The 13,942-nt window shown below is 48.0% G+C and overlaps 1 long non-coding RNA gene across 2 annotated transcripts; it reads right to left on the reverse strand.

Annotated features, from left to right (window-relative positions):
- Positions 1–279: 279 nt before the first annotated feature.
- LOC114843140 (uncharacterized) lies at positions 280–12,989 on the reverse strand. 2 transcript variants are annotated; one of them, XR_003783541.3, is made up of 4 exons: positions 12,975–12,989; positions 8,719–8,990; positions 4,103–4,349; positions 280–1,645 (listed from the first exon to the last, which is right to left on the reverse strand). It is a non-coding gene; the product is annotated as an uncharacterized LOC114843140 (long non-coding RNA). The 2 variants fall into 2 exon arrangements; XR_005896783.2 differs by lacking the exon at positions 12,975–12,989 and adding an exon at positions 9,866–9,880.
- Between the last annotated feature and the right edge of the window lie 953 nt (positions 12,990–13,942).

The following is a 13,942-nucleotide window of genomic DNA, read 5'->3' on the forward strand; positions in this document are numbered from 1 at the left end:
CTGATGGTGATTGAGAACTGTGATCCCAGAGGAAAAGATAATCTATTTGTTCGGCTGTAACATTACGTTGTAGCTGGAAAAATGCACAGCTCAATATTAAAGGGACGCTGCCACTCGGTACATTTTGACTGTTCATCTTCCTTCTGTCTCTATTTCAAATTCATTACATCAATGCTGATTTACGGATTTTCTCCAGCACAAAACCTGAAGCTTCCCACTAACCAGCAGATGACCCTGGTGTCTAATAGCATGCAGATAACGTTCACAGGAGCCAGTTAGTCATTGTTTTCAATGTAAACCTTTATTAGTATCCCAACAGTTTTCCAAAGGAAGGCACAAGTGGTGAACACTCATTCAGAGACTGGATTTGAAAAACAAAAGGCTGTGGCACACAGAGCACAGCTGACTAGATACGTCTGATATCCATTTAAGCAAAAAGGAAATTTAGTGCAACCCATTTAATGATTTCAGACCACAATTGGTGCTTTTCATGCCTGTGGACTGATATCAGAAGAGTGACTTTTTTGCTAGAGATTAAAAACATAATTTCAAGCTTATCCAGGCAGATAAGTAATTGTCTTGAGCACTGGGATGTGCATGATTATCAAAAGAATACATTTTCTAAATTAGGCCAAGATAGTCTCTCTTGAATCAATTGCAAAAGCGCTGCATAGACATAGATTGTTTAAAGTCATATTTAAAAGATTTGCATAGATTATCGCTGGTAATAAAAAATTTGCCACTTCCCGAAAATTAATATAGAATGAATTAAGCTGTGGTAGTGCTTGGCTTATTGCGTGTGTGTGTGTGTGTGCTCATGTCAAGAACAGGAAATTAAGGCAGCGTTTACAGCCCATGTATTTGTCATGTCCAAAGCAAAGCTGTGTCATCGGAGAAGCAGGTAGCGGCCATGAGCCCGACTGCTGCAGCCGAGCTCTCAGCTGCCTTGTGTTCACGCAGCCAGGAGCCACTTCCTCCTTCAAGATTCAATGTGTGAATACATATTCACTGAGATTGTGTCTTAATTCAAAGGCTACAAATATGAGATTTAGTGCATGCACAGATGAAACTGAGCTGCTGTGATTTCTGCATCGGTGATCTAGCAGAGCTGATGTCTGGAGGAGTTTCTTCAAACTGACCGACCTAAAAATTCTACAGTAAAGTAAAGTGTCATGAGGAATTCAAGGTGAGAAAAAACAACCAAAACAAAAGATCAAACAGTTGCATAGAGTATAAAGACGACAGCTCTCTCCTTCACCACTGTGTCAGGCGACACATGGAGCTGTCCAATCGCAGTGCAGTTCTATTCACTGCTGCCGTGGGTCTCACATTCACACGTCTGAGTCCTATAGCAACTACAACAAAACACAAACCAAACAACGTGGGCTATAGCTCAACTAGTCAAACAGGACCTATGTTAGTTACACATCTTCATCTATTAACACAACAAGCTACATGAACATATCATTTAAAATCATGGGCAGAACTTATAGAGTCACATGTTCTGGCTTTTTCGTCCAAACATTGTTTCCTTCGGTCACAGTCCAACATGAGCTCAGATCTTCACATGGTCTCCACTGAGTCGTCCCAAGGAGGGCTGTGCTGTCCCTCCGCTATGGGCTTCGTCCATTTAGGATCCCTTCACCTGCAAACAGAAAGGATACTTTAACCCTCAGTCATGTGGACGCTTGACACAGGTTTATGAATGCATCAAAAGGAGGGCTCTGCTAGAAATGCTCCACGTGTCCTAGTCTGGCCGGGGTAAGCACAGCTGCATGTACCAGCTGAAGGGATTGAGGCTGAAGTTGAAAGGCCTTAACGGGAGCCTGGTACAACAGGAGCTGCTTATACAAAGAGGAAGCATGTGACGCACCCTAAGCTAGGCTGAGTTGGGCTTCAGACGTCCACCAAAACCCCGTTTTCTGCTCCAAGCAGCTCAGACAAGCAATTTAAAGTCCTACAGCGGGTCACGGAGTGCACCATGAGCCAATAAGGCCAAAGTCCAGCTGAGCCGCACAAATCAACAACACACGCACTAATTAGTTACTAGCAAGCCTCCGTTCGCCTAGCGTGTAGCAGTACGCCATCGCTCAGAGCGGGGGCGCTGCACCAGGGCCGGGAAGGAAGTGGGGGGGCAGCTGCAGAGGTTGGTGGCATAAAAGGCAGTATTGGTGTCGCTTTGAGTTATTGGCATCATGGTCTTGTTTTGTTGAGAGGACTACAGTGAATAAGCTTGTTAATGGTAAATTTACAGCCCCAGCATGTGGCCTAATAAAACCAGGGGATAGAAGGATGATGAGAATGATTGTGATCTGCTGTGTGTGTGTGAGAGACAGAGATAGAGGATGAGGGGGTGTAGTTAGAGAAAGGAAGAGAAAAGTGGAAGGCGCCGGTAATTAAGAGTCTAAAAGAGTGTGAGAGCGGCTCACACTGCTCAAAGCAAACTTTGAGCCTGGATTCCACACTTTTTATTTATGCCCCCCCCATTCACTTTCACTCTGCTGAATGAATAGTTATCACAGTGCTTTGGTGTCCCCAGCTAACACCCCCACCGTCCTTCAGCCCGTTCTCAACAACCCCCCCCCTCCAGCACCGTTCTGAATAGGGAGCCGAATTGAGCAAACAGTCAGACTGTCAGCTCAATAGGAGGTCTGGCCATGAACTTGAAGTCCTTCCCAGGCCCCCAGCCTCACATTAGGTTGTGGGGGTGGGGAGACAAGAGGAAGGGGGGTGTTGGGGCAGCCAGACTTTTGGGGGGCCCCTATGTGCCAGTGTTGGGGGACCCCTGCCACAGAGGTTCCCAAGGCTGGTGCAATGGGGGCAGGGTGCCCCAGCTGCCTGCTGCCTCCCCCTCCCACCCGCAGACGGGACAGTGTCTGCTTCCCTGCCAGACACAAGCTGCTGGCTGTGCCCACCCCCTCACCTCCGCTAGCTCCCAGCCCTCCTGCTTCTCATCATCTCATTAGCCAGTGCCAGCCACTCCACTGTCTACTGTTTGTATTGTTTTGGGCTCTGCATAATTTACACAGTAAATTGAGAATGGGCTCAGCCCTTTTGCTCAATCTACCACCTGTTTATGGAGGTCTGGCTGTGATTAGTAGACTTTGGGTTTGATACAATTACCAGAGCACATTTTAGGAAAGCCAAGCAACTTATCCTGTTTGAGAGACGCAGTGGTCAGAAAGTGAAAGTTTGCAGTCGACCGCATGGCTGAGGACCTTGAATACTGGAAAGAACTATTCAAAGATTTGGGTTGAATGAAACAATTTACTCACTGGCCCATTTACTTCCCTCACCTTGACCGAATGGGCACAACTCAGTCACTCACTATGGGTTAATATTAGCGTTAGTCTTTGACCTACGGACCACAGACACAAACAACGGAGGGTCTATCTGCTGCCAGGACAATGGGGAGCATTGTTTACCAACTGCCTTACTTAATCAAGCCCAGACGATGCTAATTGGTGTTTTGGCTTAAGCGCTTTTGAAAGTTAGGAGCTCACGGTTGAAGCTGTGGCTGCTCTGCAACAAGCTTGTTCATGGAGAACAATACTCAACTTGTCTGAGCACCAACTGCCCTCCAACACAAAGAGAGGTTTCCAGTCCCAAGACTATCAAGGTCCAACTCTCTCTTCCTCCCTGTTTCCATTTATGTGTTTGACCAATTACAGTGATTGAATTCAGCAGCTCTTCACCGTACGCATTTACAAAACGCACCTCTGTATTGTCCAGAATGCACGACTGGCATTGCATCTCCAACATGGCAGCTGAGGATGGCATGAGAATTCCCCAACGGACAAGAAAACATGGCGCTTTCGGAGGACAGATGCCCACTGGAAGTCTCCTGAGAGTGGCATTTACAACGGAGTGATTTAATGTGAACACACATACAACGGGCGCTCCGCCCACATCGACTCACCCTCCCTCCACCCTCCAGTGCATCTCGCCACTTGTGCAATTAACAAATATATCCGAGGTGATTAAAGGAGAGGCTGTATCTCGAAGAAGAGCAAGGGCGCGGCGATGAGGAAGAGGATGGAGCTGAGGGTGGCGCCACTGAAAAGACGCAGAGCGACGGGCGCGCGGGGTTCTGGCATGTTACCTGCGCTCACTGGTCTTCACACTTCCATTTCGTGCCAGCGTTGCTCTAAGATGGTGGCGCGGGCTGCGTCTCGCTGTACAGGAAAAAGGGGCAGTCTGCCGAGGATGGAGTGGAGGAGGAGGTGCGAAGAGGCGATGCAGAGGAGGGCGAGGAGAGGGAGGGCAGAATCAACAGCAACCCCTCCTCTTCCTTCTCCGTTTTCAGTCTGCCTTTGCCAGCTTTCCTTCAGTGGTGTCTTTGAGATAGCCTGCACAGAAAATGGGGAAGAGAAAATCAGAGGGCAGCAGCGAAAAATTCTAAAAACGTGGTTTAGCCATCAAAACACACATGTATAGTTGACAGAAGCATGAAGACGCAGCCGTGGACACACACAAGCACACATGTATACACACAAACGCACACACACACACACACACACCTTTTCATGTCTGTTCTCATGGTACAGTCTGCCCCTGAGCATGCAAATGACTTTCATTATGCAAATGCATGCAAATCAGATCCAACCATCTGAGAATCAAGGGTGGGAAAAAATAGACACAGAGATTGAATGAAAGAATGAAAGAGAAAAAGGGACAAGAGAAAATCCGTGTGAGTGGCAGGAGGCGGTAACTTAGGTAAATGCTCTGTGGAAAACAACAGTAGCCCGACTGGGGAAACACGATTACCTTCTTTTATCGTGTCTGCGACTTAATTCTTTTATTTCATTCGCTGCATCCTCGTCATTTTACGTGACACCAGGTCCTATTTATTTATTTGATGTCTCTGCCTTTGGTAACAAAGACCTCCCTGGTGTAAACAAAGTGTTGCCTGAATTCACGGACGCTGAAGGTTCAAGTAAACGTTCCGTCGCCGTGCACTTTGCACCTGACAGCTGTAGTTAAGTGACAGTGGAAATGATGTAGCATTTTCCTCATTTTAAGTGTAAACAACTGTTCGGCTCTGTTGACGACACCAGTTAAGCTGAGTTGGATCTGATGTAGCCCCGGTAAACCTCAGTAGTATCATCATCTTTAGCCCTACCAGCTGACTTCAGTGTTCTCATTATAGGACTCATCTACGTATGTTCATCTAGATTAGTGCTAAATATTAGGCAGGGCTAGCTTAAAATGGCTAAACGCTGTTAGCTCCGATGCAGAAATCGTACGAGTCCTACCCTCAGTTATCCACCTACCCATGCAAACACAGACACACAGAGGACAACGAAGCAGGCCTGCTGAATTCAACATGCACTGAAGCAGGTGGACTGTAGTCCACAGGTTCACCCTCAAAGATCCTGAACTTGTCTATTCAATGAAGTCAACAAAGACAGCTGAGTAATTGGTGAAGGGAGTACACATCTGATTTTGCTCCTCCATTAGCTGGCGGAGGAGGGAGCCAGCTTTTGTCTGCGGGTGTCAGTAGGGTAGGCTACGTCTGAAATAAGGTGGTAAAAACAGGGGTGACTTGGATTGTGAGAGCTGGGCTGGGTAAGCAGGGAGGGGAAGGACTACAGGGGTGGGGTATTGCTGAATGGTGGCAAACCTCTCCTAATTGGCACTTGACATTTTTTTGCCATTGGCACTGGAGTGGGCCAGCTTTCAAGCCCTCTCTGGGTTCTTGTTGGAAAAGTGCCTTATGCAAATATGGCGAATGGGCTCTATTGTGAAGCCTCTGATATTAACAGCTCACACAACAATGAAATTGTGTGCTTACTCTGGACCGGTAGGTGTGTGAGAGCGAGCTAGACAATGGCAGCGGGAGCAGCTTCGCTCTGAACAGGCCCTCCATCGGATGCTTTGCCAAGTCATTTCACCAGAATGGGCTTTTCTGAGCACAGAGGCTCTCGGTAAAAGCTTTATTAACAACTGAAACAAACAAACGCATGCACTGTTTTTCCTCAGCTGTGAGAGTGTCTCTGTTTGTACTGCTGCTGAATGGTTCGATTTACTGTGGTTGAAATACTGAAGGTATGAAGAGAAAAGGCTCCTCATTCTCTCATTCTTGAAAGATATTTCTCCTCTTAAAACATCACTGTCTCAGCAACGTATTCAAGCTTCCGTGCTGCGCCGCACTCCCTCTGATATTTCTTTCTTTCTCTGTGTGCCTGCATTGTTTACCCTTAACTTGCTCCCCTGAGTGAGCACAGCTCCAGATCTAAAGATATCTGCAGAATCCCTTGGGAGAAGATTTGGCAAATCATCGGCAGTGGCAAATATAAGCTACAGTTTTGGCCAGTGCTGAGCTGCAAACAGCTACTAGGGGAAATTAAATGGGGTCAAGATCACTCTGGTTGTGCAAGACCACAAACAATTTTCTTTCTTTTTCCTCTGTGCAACTTCAAACCCAACAGGAAGCAAACAGAGCCACCGGTCAGACGGCAGCAGTCCCTCCCGTGTGGTCCGGACACAGTCATTGTACACCTGTTAATGCTAACTTGCCAAACTTAATCTCCTTTTTCTTGGGAGGCCCAGTGACTTTTGCAACTGCCTTGGATACAATTATTTCTGTGTCGGTGCATGGGGGCACTAGTGTTGGTGAAAATAACAAGGTCTGGCCTTCAGCTGCGGCCCAACAGTGAACTCATTTTCCAATCCCTCTTGGTTTGTCCCATCAGGAGAAAGAGAGGCAGAGAAAAGGGGCAAGAATCACTGGGTTTTATTCAAAGAACTGTCTGGCTGCTTGGACCCTGCAAGACTGAAAAAGAGGCTAAAGGGCGCATTGTCCCTTAGTGACAAGTGGACTAGCTCTATTGACCGTAAAGTCTACCAGTGGGGGGGGCAAGTTGGACTCGACCACAATGACTGTTTTTCTATTTGGCACTTGGAGTCTAAATCTGCTGCCTGGTGCATGAAAGCAAAGACAAACCCACCGCCCTCCTCCTTCGTCATCCTTTCTCGCTGTTATTCTATTTCCGATCCTGCCAGGGGACACAGAGGAGGGAGAAAGAGACCAAAGACCTTCAGGTGTTTTTTGGGAAGCGTCTCTGTTCTGCTCTCAGGCAGGCAGAGATGATCTATACTCCAGGGTCCTCAGTGTGAAGTGTTAGTGATACTGAACTGTGCCACACATGGAGCCAGCACAGAGCATTTGCACCATGACATGCATCTCCCAGGGCACTGCTTAGGGTAGAAACACAATCTGTCCAATAGTTTAGTTCCCATTTACCCCAAACACTGTAAATGACGCTAGAAACGGAGCACAAGGCTTAGCTCTAGTCTGCACAGAATCTGCCCAAGCTTGTGCTTGGTTTGGGGTCAGGCACAAACCTTGTTCTAACTGTAGGGTGGCAGATCAAGTCTACACACCACTAAAGACACGCCAGCTCTGTTGGGACATGGGACCAGGTACTGTTTGCCATCCCAGAAGGTGATGTTTAATGCTGTCATTTCCTGTCAAGGCTCTTGTTTATTCAGCCCAAAGCTCAAATATCACACTCAACACCTGCAATGCAGCAGGCAGTCATGGATAACTGCAGGACTTGAAGAGATTGACACTGTGGGGTGATGCTGACATGCAGTCTTTCTGGAATTTAACTTTGGCTCTGAACAACTGTTGAGAAATTGTACCATGTGGAGCTGAGCATAACCAAACTGGTGGGTGATGTTTAGCGGAGCCATGTTGAGACAGCACTCCACTGTGTGGAATAGGCATTAGGCTTGGGGCGCGCTGCTCGCCTTGTAGCTCCAAAAGCCTTTAGACCTTAGGAACAGTCTTCAGCAGCCTCACTCAGCAGGAGTAACCCTCTAGCTTTGATGGGCAGAAAAGAAATCACACCTTCAATCAGCCATCAGAGGACTTGAGGTTGAAGATCTGATTGACCAATTACTCCCCACCATGAGACGGGGCAGGAACCTAAAGGCCCAGATTGTTCTCCTTCCTTTACTCATGGTTCTCATCACTGGGGGTACTTTCTGCTTGATTGCTCCTGGACCACTCCCTCTTTGGATCCTTGCGAGCACATAGCACCGTTCAGCGAGATCCCATCAGGCCTTTTCACAGGGTAGCAGCTCATGCAATGGAGGCTTTGCCACGGCCTATTCACAACCAGGCCAACGGTCACGTCAAATCAAACAGCGGCCAGGACCCCAAATCAAACATCTTTTCATGCAAAAGAGAAAAAAAATAAACAGTGGCTAACAACAAAACTGGCCCCAAACTAATGCTTGTCTGCGGGGCACTGGAGGCCGGGTATTATAGAATTCCTAAGTTACACAATCCTATCCAAGTCATGAACATATGTATAATTCATAGCACAGTATGCAGCTACTATCAAAGCTGGACTGTTGAGCACAGGGCTAGCTAGCCGGTTAGCTAACGCCGAGCAGTCAATGACTTGTCAAAGTCTGCTGGCTTTGGTGAATCACAGTCTGTCACTCCTGGCCATGTGATGCTAAGGCTAATCTCCTGCATGCAGCACCACACACAGGATCATGAGGCTTATTAGATTAAAAGTGATCCTGTTGCACCAACCACACTGCATGGATCACTGCAACCGGCTGCAGGGAGCTGTAGGGAACACATACAGCAATGTGACTCTTACTCCACATACCTATGAACAGGCCTGCGGTCTGGGAAACGCTCACACACATTCACTCCACAAACCTACAGTACCACGGACCAACGTCCACGCCTCGTACCTGCAGCTTTGTTCTGCTCCCACGCCTTTTCAAATGTCATCCTTTTTCTTCTCATGTTCTTGGAGCAGAGCTTCTGTTGTGTTGAAGGGAGGCTGTTTCTGGGGTCTTGATGCCTTTTCAGGAGTGTAATGGGATTCTTGTTACTTTCGGTTATCTAGCTTTATGAAGAATGTACATCACTCATACAGCTAGATAACCAAAGATAACAACCAACCCCTAAGGCTACCCATCCTCTCAAGGCGCAGCTGAAGCAACATGGGCCCAGGAACAAGCTGTTAAAAAAATAGACTCATGTCACTCAATGTTTTTGACTTTATGTGGTGTGAAGCAGACTGATGTGGGAATGAGTTTAAATTTAATTTAAAAAATTAGTTCTGTGTCTGAACATAGACGAGGCCTCAGCTTACAGCACCTCTTAAAACGTTATAACCCCGCCTCAAATCACCTCAGCCAATAGAAATCTCTGAATGAAGGCCTTTGATTGGCCTGCGAGTAAATCTTCCATCAAAAACAGTCCAATGCCAAATCCCTGAAAAAAATGTACACCAGTCGTCCAACCAGTCCAAACTGGATCCAGTGCCAAGCTTCCCATCCCCAACCTGGCGCCCATCCCCGGGGTGAAGCCGCACTCGGCTTGCCTGCTGCCCGACTCCATGGGAGGTGATGGCTTCAAACGCTGCCCCCCGCCACGGCCCAAATGCATTTTTAAATTGAGAAAAGATCCCATTCAAAAGAAACTGGTTTGTCTTTATTTATATTATCTGATCGGCATAAGCTCGAGCCTGGCGTCAAAGGAAGGTCGAGGCATTTAACGTGCAACAAATAGCATCAGTACCAGTAAAACCAGTAACGCAAAGGCCACCAGTCCAAGGCTGTGTCCTCTCATGTCTCCCAGTGTGGACAGAAACAGAGCAAAACAAAAGTGAGCTACACCTTCCTGGGTGGTGCAGACAACGCTGCAGCACAGTGACACATGGCACGAGGCCCCGGCTAATTTAAGCCGCTCTGTGTGCTCAGATCCCTCACAGGAGCCCCCCCACAGAGTGGGAACGAGCGCGAGCAGGGTGAGGCTCGGCACCGCTCGAACCGCCATCATTCACCCAAACCTGAACACACCACTGGACTGGCAACACGCAGCAACCCCCACCTAGCGGCGCTCCCTCCTTGTCTTCTACGCTCTGGAAATAAGTCTTCTTCACCACAACGTGGGTCCCCTTCGCTGTGATTTGATCCAGTCCACAGGGACAAGGAGAGAGGCCCTTTAAGAGACGAGCCCCAGCTCCCAGAATGCTGCACACACACACACACACACACACAGACACACACACACACAGACACACAGACACACACACACACACAGACACACACACACACAGACACACAGACACACACACACACACACACACACACACACACACACACACACACACACACACACACACACACACACACACACACACACACACACACACATCAACATTCGTCTACACACTGGCCCAGGCTAATTACACACAAACATCCAGTTACACATTGGCAGAAAAATACTGTTAAATTCACTTATAAAACACAACAGATAAATATATGTTGCTAAACTATAATATAATATATTAATAAATATTAAAATATAATAAATAAGCAAGACTGTAAAATGGTCACATTTTACTATAACTTACAGCCACGTTTCAACCCCCAGTAATAATACACATAATAAAAGTCAGCAGCATTTTTAAAACTCTCATTGTTTTTACATTTTATTGCTGTTGTAAAACTATATTAACTATAATAATTGAGTAATTAATTTTAGTGTTTGAAGCATCAGAGCTTCATTATGATATTGTTTCGTATGAGAATGGGACTGATGCAGTATTAATAGGACTGTTTTTAATCCCTGCTCTGTTAGTTTTATTACTCGCTTTTAGATCAGATCTATTTTGCGATTTCCAGCCCACACATAATTTTATGCAGATTGCACGTATTCCCCCATTATCATTAATAGTTCTTTCATTAACACTAGCTTATTCGTGGCCCCGCTGTTGTTATATAATTCCAATAAAGTTTTAGAATTTCACTATTTGTCTTGTGGGGTTTTTCTGCCGCTCCGGCGACTCATTTCGACGAGAAATAATTGACGAGTTTCGAAATGAGCTCTAGTGAAGTCAAAGGTTTAAAAGTGGCGAGTGTTGCAGAATCTGGAAAAAACGGTTTTTTATTTACAGCTGCGTGAGTTCATCTAAAATACCAGCGCACAACGAGCATCACCTCCAGCTTCTCTCTTCACCATTTAAACCAGCCTCATCAGGCTGCGCCATTGGCCAGCGCGTAAATGACGTCACAAAACCCGGCGTTTGTAATTGGAAATAATTAAAGGCGAGGCGCGGAGCTGATTAGCAACAAATTGATTCCTATTATGAAGTCTTGTTGGTTCCCATCCGATGAGCAGCACGTGCTAAAATCCAGCACAACGTTCCATTTTACACCATTCATGACACCGGGGAAGTTCTCAGATTGAATTTAGAATTTTGAGGCAACAAAGGCAATTATTCTGAATGAGCAGAATGAATGTGACGCAGCAGGCCTGTTGGCGCGCGCACACGCCACAGGCACGGTGTGTGTGTGTGTGTGTGTGTGTGTGTGTGTGTGTGTGTGTGGGAAATTACTAAATTTGATTTTACAAATAATGCCAAACTTTGCTGTGGTTTATGGCTTCACTTAATTGTGCATTCTTTTGTATTATTACTTCAAACTTGAGCCTGTGTGTGAACGAGTGAGACCTGGAACTCTACGTACAGTGAGCCACGTGTTGAGGCCGCTCAACGTCTCTCCAGGGGTTTGTTCGACCCGCAGGAGCCCGACTGCTCCGTTCTACACCCAGCCTGCGTCCGCAGAGCGCAGACAACCGGCGCACCGCTTCTCATCCGCACGAGGAACAAAAAGCAACGCTGGAGACGGAAGCGGCTCCTCACGTCACATTACTGCAGTCGAGGATTGTCACAATAACACACAATCAGGACGGTACAAGGTGGAAAATGACGCGTGGGTGCAACATGATGACATTATTTCACACTGCAACGGCGCAGGACTCGTCTCTGGTGGTGGGTGGTTTTCAAAATAAAAGAGCAATAATTATTATGCATAACCGTTTGTCTGGTGATGGTTTTAAATTCCAAACGCTGAGCTTTAGAGTGATTCTGTGCATTATTTCCGTTTGCGGCCACTCTGCTTCTCATGCATCGACCCTGTCTGCATTCATATTCATCATTGTCTCGTGTTCGTCATGTGAAACATTGCATAACGTCCATTTCCCTCCTTGAACGCGCCAGTTTTCTGCCTCCGTGTTCTCGGCGCAGGCCTTTACTCCGCTCACACGTGTGGACTGGATGTTCGGCCTGTGATCCCGAGCTCCACCAACTATGGGTGTGAACGCCGCCACTTTGCCTTATTACAAGCGTATCGCAGGCCTGTGTGCTGACAATCCTCGGATCTGAGCCACAAACTACGGAACCACACAAATTAAGAGAGGAAAAGGAGGATTTCTGACGGCGAGCAGAGCTGGAGATGATGCTGAAGCGCCTGCAGGTGTGTAGAACTAACACCACAAGTGGAGCCTTTGGGCCTTTGTGTCTTGCCGTGAATGGCGCACGTGAAGCCTGTGCACAATGCGTCACTACGGCTGAGGACGTGCGCTACAAAGCAGAGCAACGCTCTTCTAATTACAAGTTGCTGCAACTGCTGTGTCGTCGTTCAGAGCAGCTTTGCTCCTGCATGTTCACGTGACCTTTCCCTGGACCAGGACCTGGACCAGGACCTGGACCTGGACCAGGACCTGGACCTGGACCAGGACCAGGACCAGGACCAGGACCAGGACCAGGCACGAGCTCCACCACAAAAACCCCATTTCAAGTCATTTCATGTCTCGACTGTGGAACGTGGATTTCTAAGGAACACGTCTTGTGCCGAGCACTTCTCAGCTTCTGTCTCTCCCACAGTTGTGATCCTAAATAAATCAGCGCTTCTATTCTACACTTCTCACTGCATCAGGTCAGAAACGACACAAACATGAGAGCGACTCCGTCCGCAGCTGAAGACCTGCTGCTCAAACGGCCACGTCTCCGCTCCACGTCCAGACCAGACGCATCCTGCTCCGTTTGTGTGCAGTTGGACACGCAAACGCCCCCCCCCCCCTCGTCAGCGCATGTTCTGCACCTGCCCGTCTCCGTCCCCGTCCGGAGAAAACCCACGGCACCGTTCATACTCACGCCGTCGCCTGCGGGTCGCCGCCGCGGTGTCCGCTCGCGCAGCCCGAGCAGCGCGCGGCTCCGCAGATGGAAACCAAGTGAGCTGCTGGAGGCTGGACCGCTCGGTCTTCATGGCTGCGGACGGCCGTGACGTGGCTCCGGCTCCGTCCATTCACGTTTCCTCGGACGGGTTTTCCCCCCTTTCTTGTGATCGTCCCCATTATTTCCCGCGGAGGTGGATCTCGCCCCCCCCCCTCCTGCCCGCTCCGTCTCTGGCACTCGCCATTGCTCGCGTCAGATGCAATATGAACTTGAAACATGCCTGTTCTAAAAACATATACCAGCACCAGGACCCTCCCCTTTATGACACGATGCACGTCTGTTTTGTCTCCACCCTCTAAGAATGAAAGCAGACGTGGCTGTGAATAAGCACGGATGCCCACATCCTCATGGAGCACAGCCTGGAAAAGAATAGTCTGTGTGTTGGTGGCGGTTTCTTGACTTCATTTCACACTACAAATCAGAAAACAAATATGATTTTGAAGTATAACATGCTCATACAGAAAGGAGTCTGATGCTTAGATTGACAATTAAGCCCCTAATTGAGCTTATTGGAAGCCGAGGCTCCCGCGTGCTGCAGCGGGGCCCGTTTGGGAGCTTCCTGTATCAAGTGTGTCCCTCTGAGCCCCATTCGAGCCCATGTGGGATTATAAAAAGTTTCGTGTAATCTTGTCTGGTTACTAGAATCCATTTGACACAAAGCCCCCGCCGGAGCCCGCGGCCCCGCGCTCGCGCTCGCGCTCCTCCATCAAGTGCGCACATCCACTATTCTCATTGTCCACGTCTTTGATACAGAGGAGTCCAGGAATGTGACCAGGGGGTGAAGACCGTGCAAATCAGCTTTTACTGTCACCGTCGAGCCCAGAACCCGCAGACAAGAGCCGAGAAAGGGGTCCGGCTCGCTTGATTATCATAATAATCAGATCGCG

Source organism: Betta splendens, chromosome 16, assembly GCF_900634795.4.
Source record: "Betta splendens chromosome 16, fBetSpl5.4, whole genome shotgun sequence".
NCBI lineage: Eukaryota > Metazoa > Chordata > Actinopteri > Anabantiformes > Osphronemidae > Betta > Betta splendens.